This window comes from Callospermophilus lateralis, chromosome 14 (genome assembly GCF_048772815.1).
Source record: "Callospermophilus lateralis isolate mCalLat2 chromosome 14, mCalLat2.hap1, whole genome shotgun sequence".
In the NCBI taxonomy this organism is placed as follows: domain Eukaryota; kingdom Metazoa; phylum Chordata; class Mammalia; order Rodentia; family Sciuridae; genus Callospermophilus; species Callospermophilus lateralis.
Window position 1 is genome coordinate 19,450,780 of NC_135318.1, and position 12,547 is coordinate 19,463,326.

Below are 12,547 nucleotides of genomic sequence, written 5' to 3' on the forward strand. Positions count from 1 at the left end.
CTGCTCCTGTCTCCTCCTTTGCTATTCTGACTCCAACCAAACACGCACTGCTGCAGAACCTCTGCCCTCGTGGTCCTTCTGACTGCAATGCTCATCCTCCTTATAATAGACTGCTCATTCTCACTTACTTCTGGGTCTCACCCAAATGGCCCCTTAGTGTCAAGGCCTTCCCTGGCCACTCCAAATAGAATAGGAGTGACACTTCCCAGCTCTGGATTCCCTGTCATTTCCACCTGGCTCTCTTTTCCCCCTCCATAGCTCTTACCACCAGAGCTTACTTGTTCAGGGCGGGGATGAAGCCCAGTGGTAGGTGCTTGCCTAGCACGCACAAGGCCCATTCCAGAACTGCAAAATAACAAAAAGCAACAACAATTTGTTCCCTTGTTTACTGCCTGCCTTCCTACTAGGATAGAGGTTCCCTGCGGGCAGGAGCTCTATCTTGTTTACTGCTGTCTCCACTACCCAGAATGATACCTGGGGCTTGGAAGATACTCCTTAAGTACTTATTGAATGAATGAACCTGATCTCTCCTGCCCTTCCCTACCTCCTTACTGGGAAATCCACAAGGAGGAAAGGGGAGTACAAAGAAGACATTTTCTTTCTTTCTTTGTCTCTCTCTTTTTTTGGGGGGGGGAGGATTAAACCTAGGGGTGCTTCACCACTAAGCTACATCTCCAGCCCTTTCTTTTCTTTTTTCTTTTTTTTTATTTGCTTGAGAAGGGTCTTACCACATTGGTGAGACTGGCCTCAAATTTTCAGTCCTCCTGCTTCAGCCTCCCAAATTGCTGGGATTAAAGTGTGCCACCATGCCCAGCTTTTACAGCATTTTCTCAGGGTGATGGTAGGCTTCCTAGTGTTCCCAGAGATGTTTGCCTGAACCTTCAAATCGAAGAGCCTAGACAACACTTTATAATCAGACTTCAGCTAATCCTGATTTAGCATATATACTCCAGGAGGTATGTGTTAGTGTTCTTATTTTGCAAATGAATAAATAGCAGCTTAGCAAAGGTATATTACTTGCCAGGATCATACGACTAGCTGGAAGGAAAAAACAGATTTAACCCCAGATGGCCCAAGTCCAGGCCTGGGCATTCACCTCTCCTTAGGAAGGGCTGCTCTCACTCCTTGACATTGGTTATTTTGTTTTGTGGGGGTACTGGGAACTGAACCTGTGGAAAACACAGCTCACCTGTACAAACCCGAAGGATGGACTAGGAGACACACACAGAGCAAAAAGGGAGGCTTCCCTGATAGTCTTGCAAGTTCAGGTGTCTAGGGGAGCAGGCACCCCCCGCCTGTTAAAATCAAAATCTTATCCCCTAAAGCGCAAGGTCCTGCCCTTGTTCCTCATTGGCTGAGTACTGAGATTGTTGGGTGCACAATCTTCTTGAAGAATGTCGCCTAGGTTTCACTGTCTCCATTGGGTTATTTAAAGAAATATACCTTTAGTTGTTCCCACCTACCTTTGTTCTCTGGTGGTGGGAGGCCCTTCTGGGATTGAGTGCATTTTGCAGTTTATCTTGTTGGTTAGGCTGGCCCCCTCCCCTGACCCACTGTTTGTCAAGGGGCTGTGAATCTGTCACATTCAGGTGTTAACTTCTGGTAACCATTTGTTCTGTTTCCTCTTCAGCAGATTTTTTCTTACATCCTCAGTAATTTTACATTTAAGACTAAATACTGTATCCTGGAAATGGATCACAGGATTTTCTATTTTTCACAAACCCAGGGACACTTACTTTACCACTGAGCTACCTCCTTGGTCCATTTTATTTTAAGACAAAGTCTCACTAATTTTCCCAGACTGTCCTCAAACTTGTGATCCTCCTGCTTCATCCTCCCTGGAATAACATGCCTGGGATAATAGGCATGTGCCACTGCACCTGGCAACATTTTTAATAAGTATAAAGCAATACTTTAGGGTATAAGAAGTATGTGTACTGGGCACGGTGGTGCATGCCTGTAATCCTAACAATTTGGGAGACTGAGGCAGGAGGCTCATGAGTTCAAAGCCAGCCTCAACAACTTAGTGAGGCCCTAACCAACTCAGTGAGAACCTGTCTCTAAATAAAACACAAAAAATGGCTGGGGATGTGGCTCAGTGGTTAAACATCCCCGAGTTCAATCCTCTGTACAAAAAAAAAAAAAAAAAACAAGTGTGTGTACTATGATAGTTTCACTTACTATGGGAGTTAAAAAAAAAAAAAAGACTATTGTCATTTATAAAATAGCTTTCTATAAAACAAGTTTCAGTAAGTTTTTTGTTTGTTTGTGGTACGGAGGATTGAACGTTTTACTACTGAGCTACATCCCCATCCTTTTTTTTTTTTTTTTTTTAAAGAGACAGAGGGAGAGAGAGAGAGAATTTTAATATTTATTTTTTAGTTTTTGGCAGACACAACATCTTTGTTCGTATGTGGTGCTGAGGATCAAACCCAGGCCGCACGCATACCAGACGAGTGCGCTACCACTTGAGCCACATCCCCAGCCCCATCCCCAGCCCTTTTTATTTTTTATTTTGAGACAGAGTTTCACCAAGTTGCTCAGGGCCTCACTAAGTTACTGAGGCCAGCTCAAACTTGCAATCCTCCTACCTCTGCCTCCCAAATCACTGGGATTACAGTCTTGTGTAATACCGTGCCCAGCTCAATAAGTTTAAAAATACTGAAAACATATAAAGTATCTCCTCTGGCGCTGGGGTTGTAGCTCAGTGGTAGAGCATGTGCCTAGCATGTTCAAGGCCGTGGGTTCAATCCCCAGCATCAGGAAAAATAGAGTATCTTTTTGAACATAATAGAATGAAACTACAAAACAATAACAAAAGTAAAACTGAAAATTTTACAAGTGCATGGAAATTAGAAACATACTCCTAAATGATTCATGAATCAAAGACAAGAAAAATCACAGGAACATTAGACTTTTCTTGAGGTAAATGAAAACTATAATATAACATACTTCACACAGGCCCCAGTACCCCCACCAAGTCCCATAGGTGGATGAAGACTGAAATAACTAGAATCAGAAATAAAAGAAAATCTTACAATGGATACCTCAGAAATAAAAAGGATTGTAAGAGACTATTAAAGTTATACACCAACAGATTGGGTAACCTAGAAGAAATGGCTAACTTCCTGGAAACATAGAAAAGATGAATAGAACTTCAACTAGAAAGGAGATTGAATCAGTAATCAAAAACCTCCCCAAAGAGAAGGCCTAGGACCAGGTGGCCTCACTGGAGAATCCTACCAAACATTTGTAAAAAGAATTAACCAGGATCCTAAATTCTTTCCAAAAATTGAAAGGAGAGGGAAAACCTTCAAACTCATTTCAGGAGGCCAGCATTACCCTGAACTAAAGCCAGACAAAGATACCACAAGAAAAGAAAACTACAGACATATCCCTGAAGAATATCAAAGCCAAAACCCTCTGCAAAATATTAGCAATCAGAATTCCACAGTATATCAAAGGATTGTCCACCACCGGGCTTGGTGCTGCACACCTGTAATCCCAGTTATATTCCAGAGGCCAAAGCAGAAAGATGGAAAGTTGGAGCCTGGGCAATTCAGTAAGACCCTATCTCAAAACAAAACAAAAACAGGCTAGAGATACCTCAGTGATAGAGCATCCCTTGGTTCAATCCTCAGTACTTTAAGAAGAAAAGGGATCATATACCATGACCAGGTGGGATTTATCCCTGGGAATGCTTCAGCATACTAAAATCAATCAATATACACCACATGAACAAAACAGAGGACAAAAATCACACACAATCATCACAGAGGATGCAGAAGAAAAGCACTTGACAATATTTGACATAATTTTATGATAAAAATACTCAGCAAATTAGAAATATAAGGAAATTATCTCCAGATAGTAAAGGTCATATATGAAAATCCCACAGCCAACATCATACTTATTGGTGAAAAACAGAGTTTTCCCTCTAAGATGATTTCAACATAGCACTAGAAATTTCTAGCCAGAACCATTAGGCAAGAAAAATAAATAAAAATCATCCAAAGTGGAAAGGAAGAAGTAAGATTACTTTTAATCATAGATGACAGTCTCATATGAAGTTAACCCTAAAGATCACCGAGTAACTGTTAGAGTTAATAAATAATAAATAATATATCTAATAAATAATGGGTTCGTGGCTCTGTGGTAGAGCACTTGCCTAGCACATGCGAGGCCCTGGGTTCTATCCTCAGCACCACATAAAAATAAATAAAATAAAGGTATAAAAAACTTAAAAATAAATAAATAAATTCAGTAAAGTTGCAGGAAATACAACCAACACTGAAAAACCAGTTGTTTCTGGTCTGGAGGTGGAGCTCAGTGAAGGAGCACTTGCCTAGCAAGTGTGAGGCCCTGGGTTCAGTCTCCAGAACCACAAAATAATAAAAATGAAAAATATCCAGGTGCAGTGATGCACACCTGTAATCTCAGCCACTCAGGAGGGTGAGGCAGGAGGATTAAGCAATTGCGAGGTGCTAAGCAACTCAGTGAAACCCTGTCTCTAAATCAAATACAAAATAGGGCTGGGGATGTGGCTCAGTGGTCAAGTGCCCCTGAGTTCAATCCCCAGTATCAAAAAAAAAAAAAAAAAAAAAAAAAAAAAAAATAGACAACTACATTAGAAATTCTCAGGCCATGTAACAACCAGTAATTTCAGAAAATTTATTTTGAGTTTGCCCACTGGATAGACTTGTCAGGCCAGGACCATAATGTAAAGGTGTTCCGACAGCTGTCTAGTCACTGTGAAGGCAACTGGGTGGGAACTCTCCTGCAAGTCCTGGACACTTCTTGGCTTGAGGAAAGCAGCAAGCCCAGGGCTCTGTGTTGTTGACCGCTGTCCCTTCTTGCCGCAGTCTGGCTGGGCACAATTCAGGAGCCACTTGTCAAAAGAAACTAACTTTATTTTTAGAACCACTCACGCCAAACAAAACAGCTCCTCAGGAAAAACCCTCAGAGCCCAACTGCCACCACCGGCTTCCCCCAAGCCACTCCCCAAACCACCAGCCTCTCCACCTCCCACAATCCTCCTGCTCTTGAGGCCGATTGGCTGGGTCGCGTGGGCGGAGCCAAAAAGTCCCCTAATGAACAGCTCCGTGGCCTGAAAGGGCAGGGAAACAGTCCAATGAGCATCACCGCAGAGGAGCCAATCAGCTAGATGTTGCTGGGGCCGCTGTGAGCCAATCATCAGCTGGTAGTCTGAAAGGGCGGGGAAACAGCTCAATGAGCATCTCCAATGAGCATCACTGCAGAGGAGCCAATCAGCTAGATGTTGCTGGGGCCGCTGTGAGCCAATCATCAGCTGGCAGTCTGAAAGTTTACTGGGGCCCCTTCGGCTGTGGCTCTCAACATCTCCCCCTCTCTGTTTAAACAACAAGCATGTGGCTTAGGGACCGTGCCGGCCTTAGGTTGTCCAATAGTACATATGGTTCTTACCCGTTATCGGATGAGCTGACCTCAAGGCATCAGCCTCTTGTCTTAGGTTGGTACCATTGCAATTGGATCTTACCCGTCACTGACTACCGGTCCAGTATACAGCCACACCTGTGGAGAGGTCTTTGTACCAGCGGGGGGGTGAGGTTCTTTGCCTCACCTCTGTTGGCCCCCAAATTTTAGCTGAACGGTCGTGACAAGCAGAAGGGAGGAAGATACACCAAGCCAATTGACGGCTCCTTTTGGGAAAATTGTACCACCGATGACACCATCAGCATAAATACCCCAACACTACCACAAGTTGCTGCACCAACAGATAGTTCACAATGCATACAAGTGAGTTCACAATGCATGCAAGTGACACATAGTCCAGGCAAGTTCTGCAAGCAGTTCAGTGATGGCTATTGCAGAAGCTGTAGATTGGTTTTATCTTTGTCTTCACCGGCACTGGGATGAAGATAGGAATTCTGGCAATAATGGCTAAAGAAAAAATTATGTAACGTTCCAGAAGGCACTAAAAGAAAACAATTTTCTTAACAATTTACATTATCTTGAAGAGAATTATTAAATATAATGAAAAGGAAAGGTGAAAGTAAACAAACAGATCTGTTAACCTCCTTTTTTGTTCACATATTAAAACAATCCTCAACAGTTGTTTACCTAATTTAAATTAAACCATTTAAATCACGTGAAATAAAAAAAAATTATTTGGATCCATTTTTTCATGAGCGCTCATCATATATGATATATGGACATATGTACATTCAAACATATAACACAAAACACAAGTGTGCGCACATAATATAATACATACAACACATAATATAATAGTAAAGGCCTTATAACTTTTTACAGGTGAAATCTCCATTGCAATGTTTAAAAACTCTATAGTCAAAAAAATAGAACTGATCAGCAAAACATTAACCTAGGTCTGTATGAGCTCAAAAAACAAAATAGAACTTCACGATATGGGAAAGGGCAATAATAAAATAGATACTGAAAAAAGCATTCTGGTTCTGTCGCAGATGTAAGAATAACCAAACTGGAGTTCTGGGTATCAGCTGTTATGGATTTGAGCCAAATCATCTTCTTTTTGGTCTGTAGAAATCGCTTTAATTAATCTCTCTGGAATCCAAATCGGCTGCTGTTCTCCCTGTGGAAACACATAAACAGACCCCCGACTCCAGGCAATCACTGGGTCAGGACCTTAGTTAATCTCTCTGGAATCCAAATCGGCTGCTGTTCTCCCTCTACGGCATCATGGGCAAATACCCAGTATTCTACTCCTTTGATACCTATTTTTGTTAAACCCTCCTCCTATTGGGCAATTCCTTTTAAAATGTCCTGTTTGTTCACAATTGTAGCATGTTTTTGGCCTGGCATCTAAATCCTGTTTTACTGTAGCTGCCACAATTTGCCCTTGTTCATTAATGTCTCTGGCATATAAAGCCTGTTTTACTGCAGCTGCCACGACTTGCTCTTGTTCATTAATGTCTCTACATAATTTAATATATGTGTTTAAATCTTCATGTTTCCATGGTCTAATGATATCTCTGCACCAACGATTCGCTTGCTCATAAGCCAGTTGTTTTATTAATGGCATTGCTTGTTCTGTATTCCCTAAAACTCTGGTAGCTGTTTGAATAAGCCTATCTACAAATTCAGCGTAAGGTTCATTAGCTCCTTGTATTATCTTAGATAATTGACCTTGTAAACTTCTATGTCCTTGTAAAGTCTTCCATGCCCTAACCGCCTCTACAGCAATTTGTGTGAATACGCCAGGATCATATGCAATTTGTTGCTGCTGATCCTCATAAGGTCCCTTTCCTAACAACATATCTAGATTTCTCTGAGGATAACCAGCTGCTGCATTTCGCCTAGCTGTCTCTGTGCAAAATTCCTCATTGGCAACCTTCCATAACAGGTATTGTCCTCCATTTAGCACAGCTTTACACATATTAGCCCAATCTGCTGGTGTCATGTTCAAGTTGGTAATGGATTCGACCATGCTTACAGTGAAGGGTGCTTGAGGACCATAGGTTGTTACAGCCTCTTTTAGCTGCTTCACTGTTTTGAAATCTAAAACATGGTGAATTCGCTGCCCTCCTGCTTGTTCAAATACAGAGCATGCTGATCTTTGAGGTCCTGTCTCAGGATCCCATCTATCAACTATGGGGGTTGGGGGCCTCCCAGCATATGGAGGTGGCCTTGTTAGCTGGACATTTACATCCTCTGGTAATAGAAAGGTGTTAGTAGCAGTCTCCTGTAGAGGTGGCGCTGTTGGTTGGACCCTTACACCCTCTGGTGATAGAAAGGTGTTAGTAGCAGTCTCCTGTTGTAACTTTTCCCCTGATAGCTTTTTCTGCTCTAAACTTCCTTCCTCTGTCTGACTAGCTCGAAAGACCTCTCTTTTACTTGAATCTTTTCCTCTTTCTGACTAACTTGAGAGACCTTCTCTTTTACTTGAATCAATATGTCTTCTCCTTCCTCTACCTTTGTCTGAATTGAAGGCTTTGGACTAAGCAAACCAGATACGAACGTCCACAATGGCAATGTGCCAAGTGGCAGAGTTCCTGGGCTGTTTTTTTCTATTCTTTTTAAATCTTCACCATGATGGTTCCATTGTGATATACTTAACAACTCCTCCTTAAAAAGCCATGGGCTACATTTTTGTATTGTATCAATGTATGCCCTGACTGTTCTTGATTTTACTGAGATGCCTCCTTCCTCTAACAATTTACTTAACACTCTTTCGGTTTGTTTTTTACTAATTTTTGATCCCGTATTTCTACTATAATACAACCCAACAAGATGATGCCAAACAAAACCGAGACAGAATGAAACAAAAAGGGAACAACAAAAATTCATTATAGCCTTTCTATCCTCCTGACATGTGCATCCGTCCTTTCTCCCTATCTGTTCCTCAGACGTAAATAGTTTTTCCTCAGATGTGAGCGGTTTTTCTTCCATCTCACTCATCTCCAGGGATAGGCAACTTAAAACAAAAATGAAACAAAACAAAAGAGGAATCTTAAAATGGCTACCCATCCTCTTGCCCTGCCCTCAGGGGCGAGCAGTTTACTTACCCTCAGTCGCTCCCCGTGAAAGCCACCAAATGCCACAGTCTGGCTGGGCACAATTCAGGAGCCACTTGTCAAAAGAAACTAACTTTATTTTTAGAACCACACACGCCAAACAAAACCGCTCCTCAGGAAAAACCCTCAGAGCCCAACTGCCACCACCGGCTTCCCTCAAGCCACTCCCCAAACCACCAGCCTCTCCACCTCCCACAATCCTCCTGCTCTTGAGGCCTGATTGGCTGGGTCGCGTGGGCGGAGCCAAAAAGTCCCCTAATGAACAGCTCCGTGGCCTGAAAGGGCAGGGAAACAGTCCAATGAGCATCACCGCAGAGGAGCCAATCAGCTAGATGTTGCTGGGGCCGCTGTGAGCCAATCATCAGCTGGCAGTCTGAAAGTTTGCTGGGGCCCCTTCGGCTGTGGCTCTCAACACCTTCTGCCAGGTTTGGCTGCTTGGTGATGACGAGGTTGATTCTAACAGATGCAGAGTGGGTGGTGAGAGCAAATTTGTTGTTGGCCTGACTGAATGTATGTTTCAACCATGTTGTGGTTTTGCTCTGGGAACAGTTTCCTTCCTGGAAAACGGGGCCACGCTCTCCTTTTGCTCCCCTGATTCAAATGGTTTTCTAGTACGTCAGCTCCTAGGATTTGCGGCCTTCTTCAGAGCGTCAGGTCTTAAATCTGGAGCCATAAATACTACCCAGATCCTATCTATTGTTCATTAAATTTTATTTTTAAAATTATTATTATTTGGGTACTGGGGATTGAACTCCAGGGTGCTCTACCACTGAGCCACATTCCCAGCTCTATATATTTTATTTTTTGAAAAAGGATCTAGCTAAATTGCCCAGGCTGGCCTCAAATTTGAAATCCTCCTCCTTAGCCTCCTGAGTTGCTGGGACACTAGGCACGTGACACAGTACCTGGTGGAGTTTGTTTATTTTATTTATTTTTGGTACCAGGGATTGAACTCAGGAGCACGTGAACACTGGTCCACATCTCCAGCCCTATTTTGTATTTTATTTAGTGACAGGGTCTCACTGAGTTGCTTAGTGCCTGGCTTTTGCTGAGGCTGGCTTCAAACTTATGATCTTCTTGCCTTAGCCTCCCGAGCCTATTTTTTATTTTTATTTATTTATTTATTTTTTAAGATAGGGTCTCACTAAGTTGCTGAAGTTGAACTTGAACTTGCATTCCTCCTCATGAGTTGCTGGGATTTCAGGTGTACACCACTATGCCTGGCCCACAACATTTAACTCTACAGAAACTGAAAATTTAAGAATGAGTAATGTAATCACTAGAGCAATCACTAAAAACATAGCTGAAAGAAGTAGAGCTAAAAAGCCAATACAAAAAATAAATAAAATGGAATTTTTAAAAAAGCCAGTGTAGTGATGCATGCCTGTAATCCCAGTGCCTCTTGGAAGGTTGAGCCATGAGGAGTGCAAGTTTGAGGCCAGCCTCAGCACTTAGTGAGGTCCTAAGCAACTTAGTGAGAGCCTGTCTCAAAATAAAAAAATAAAAAGGGCTGGGATGTGGCTCAGCAGTAAAGTGGCCCTGGGTTTAATCCCCAGTATCAAGAAAATTAAAAAAAAAAAAAAAAAAAAAAGAGGCCAGGCACATGCCTGTAAATCCCAGCTGCCCAGGAAACTGAGGGAGAAGTATCTCAAGTACAAGGCCATCTTGGGCAATTTAGGGAGACATCACTACCACCACCACCATCATTGCGGCTGGGGATGTAGCTCACTGTAAAGCGCCCCCTGAGTTCAATCCCCAGTACCACAAAAGAAAAAAATTAAAAAGGCTGTCAAGGAAGATCAAAGAGAAAAAACAAAAAAACCCAAGAAACCAAAAAACAGAGGCAAAACAATAATAAATAGTGGGAATTCCAGGGAACTTCCCTGATCTCTATACCACCCTCAGTCAAGATCATTTTCAATAAAGGTCACCTACCAAAACCTGCAGCTAACATCATCGCCCATTTTGGAGGATAAACACGTTTTTAAGGCCATTGATATACACTATCATGTTGCTCAATAATAAATAAATACATAGATGGTACTCTATATGTGGGCACTTAAACATCACAGGAATAAATAAGCACCACAATGCCACTTAATCTGAGTGTCCATACAGGATTCCTTTTCTATACCCATTGCAGCGGGAGTGACGTGCCTACAACCCTGCTGCCCACCTGCAGGGTGTCCAGCTGACAGATGTCAGAGGACACAGTCACAGTTCTGTATAACACAATGGATGCTGCTAAATGGCATAACTATCACCTAATTCATATGCCCCATAAATTGTCTGATCTTTAATCTCGTAAAGGAGAACCTGAAGGAAAATAGAAAACATAGTTGGAACAAATGTTGAAACTATATCCATTGAAATGACTTAGCTATTGTGAATGAAATGAAAGAACTTCAAACAAATCAAAAGTTATGCACATTCAATGCAAGTTTTATGTCTTTTTTGTTGTTCTAGGGATTGACTCCAGGGGCACTCAATCACTGAGCCACATCCCCCAGCCCTATTTTGTATTTTATTTAGACAGTGTTCTCACTGAATGCTTAGTGCTTCACTTTTGCCTAGGCTGGCTTTGAACTCATGATTCTCCTGCCTCAGCCTCCGGAGCCATTGGGATTATAGGCATGCGCCACCAAGCCCAGCCTTGTGTCATTTTTAATGAATGTGTAATACTCCATAGAATATTTGCCTTACAAATGTCTAATAAAACTACAGGTGCCTTCCATAGATGCCTAAATTTGAAATAAAGAGGTAGTGAAAGAATTCATTATGTCAGGTATAGTGGCACATACCTGTAATCCCAGTGGCTCAGGAGCTGAGGCAGGAGGATTGCAATTCAAGGCCAGCCTGAGCAATTTAGTGAGACCCTTAAGCAACTTAGTGAGACCCTGTCTCAAAAAAAAAAAAAAAAAAAAAAAAGGCTAGGGATATGGCTCGGTGGTTAAGTGCCCCTGGGTTCAATCCCTGGTACCAAAAAAAAAAAAAAAAAAAAAATTATCAAAGAAACTTAAGTCGAATGAGGGCACAGGGTAGTCACCTCCATAAGTACCCTTTGAGGAGGAAAAGCTGGCTGTACCCAGCAATGAAGGACCTATGATCCTCTCAAACCATCAGCTTGACCCGGTTTCCCCAGGAGTGTGTCCAGAGGCCTTTGCCCCAGTGGGGACCGGTTTGCTGTGGCGGCCCCGCTGTCCTTTTGCTGGGCAGTGAAACACCTGCTTGGAGAATATTCAAATTTCAGAATGCTAGAGCTGGGCAGGGCCTCAGGTACCACCAGGTCTCATTCCCTTGTTTGCTCCGCCCCCCTCACCTTTTTTTCCGAGCAGAGGATAGTAAAATGTAATAATGAAGGGATGAATTTTGAGTTTTTATTTTGGTTGTTTTATATGGTTTGTTTATTTATAACTTTTTATTATTTATTCATTTATTTTTGTGGTACTGGGGATGAACCCAGGAATGTCCTACCTCTGAGCTACATACTGTGCACATTTTAAAAAAATTTTTATTTTGACCAGGGATTGAACTCAGAGGCACTGGATCACAGAGCCAAATCCCCCATCCTTTTTTGTATATTATTTAGAGACAGAGTCTCACTAAGTTGCTTAGGGCCTTGATGTTGCTAAGGCTGGCTTTGAACCTGCAATCCTCCTGCCTAGCCTCCCGAGCTGCTGGGATTACTGGCGTGTGCCACCATGCCAGGCTCCCTTGTTTGCTTTTAATTAAATAAATTTCTCTTTAGTATATGAAACTTTGTTTTTTTGTTTTTTGTTTTTTGAAATGTGCTGAGGAATCCAGGGCCTCACATATGTTAAATATGTGCTTTACTCCTGAACCACACCCTAAACCCCAGGAAACTATTTGAAAAACAGAAAATAATATCACTTATTCTACAGCCAAGACACAAACATTTTCAACATTAGAGTATGTTTCCTTTGATTTTTTCGTCTTGTTATTATCCATTCATTCATACATCAAATATCATATCCCTAGATGTCCTGATTTTT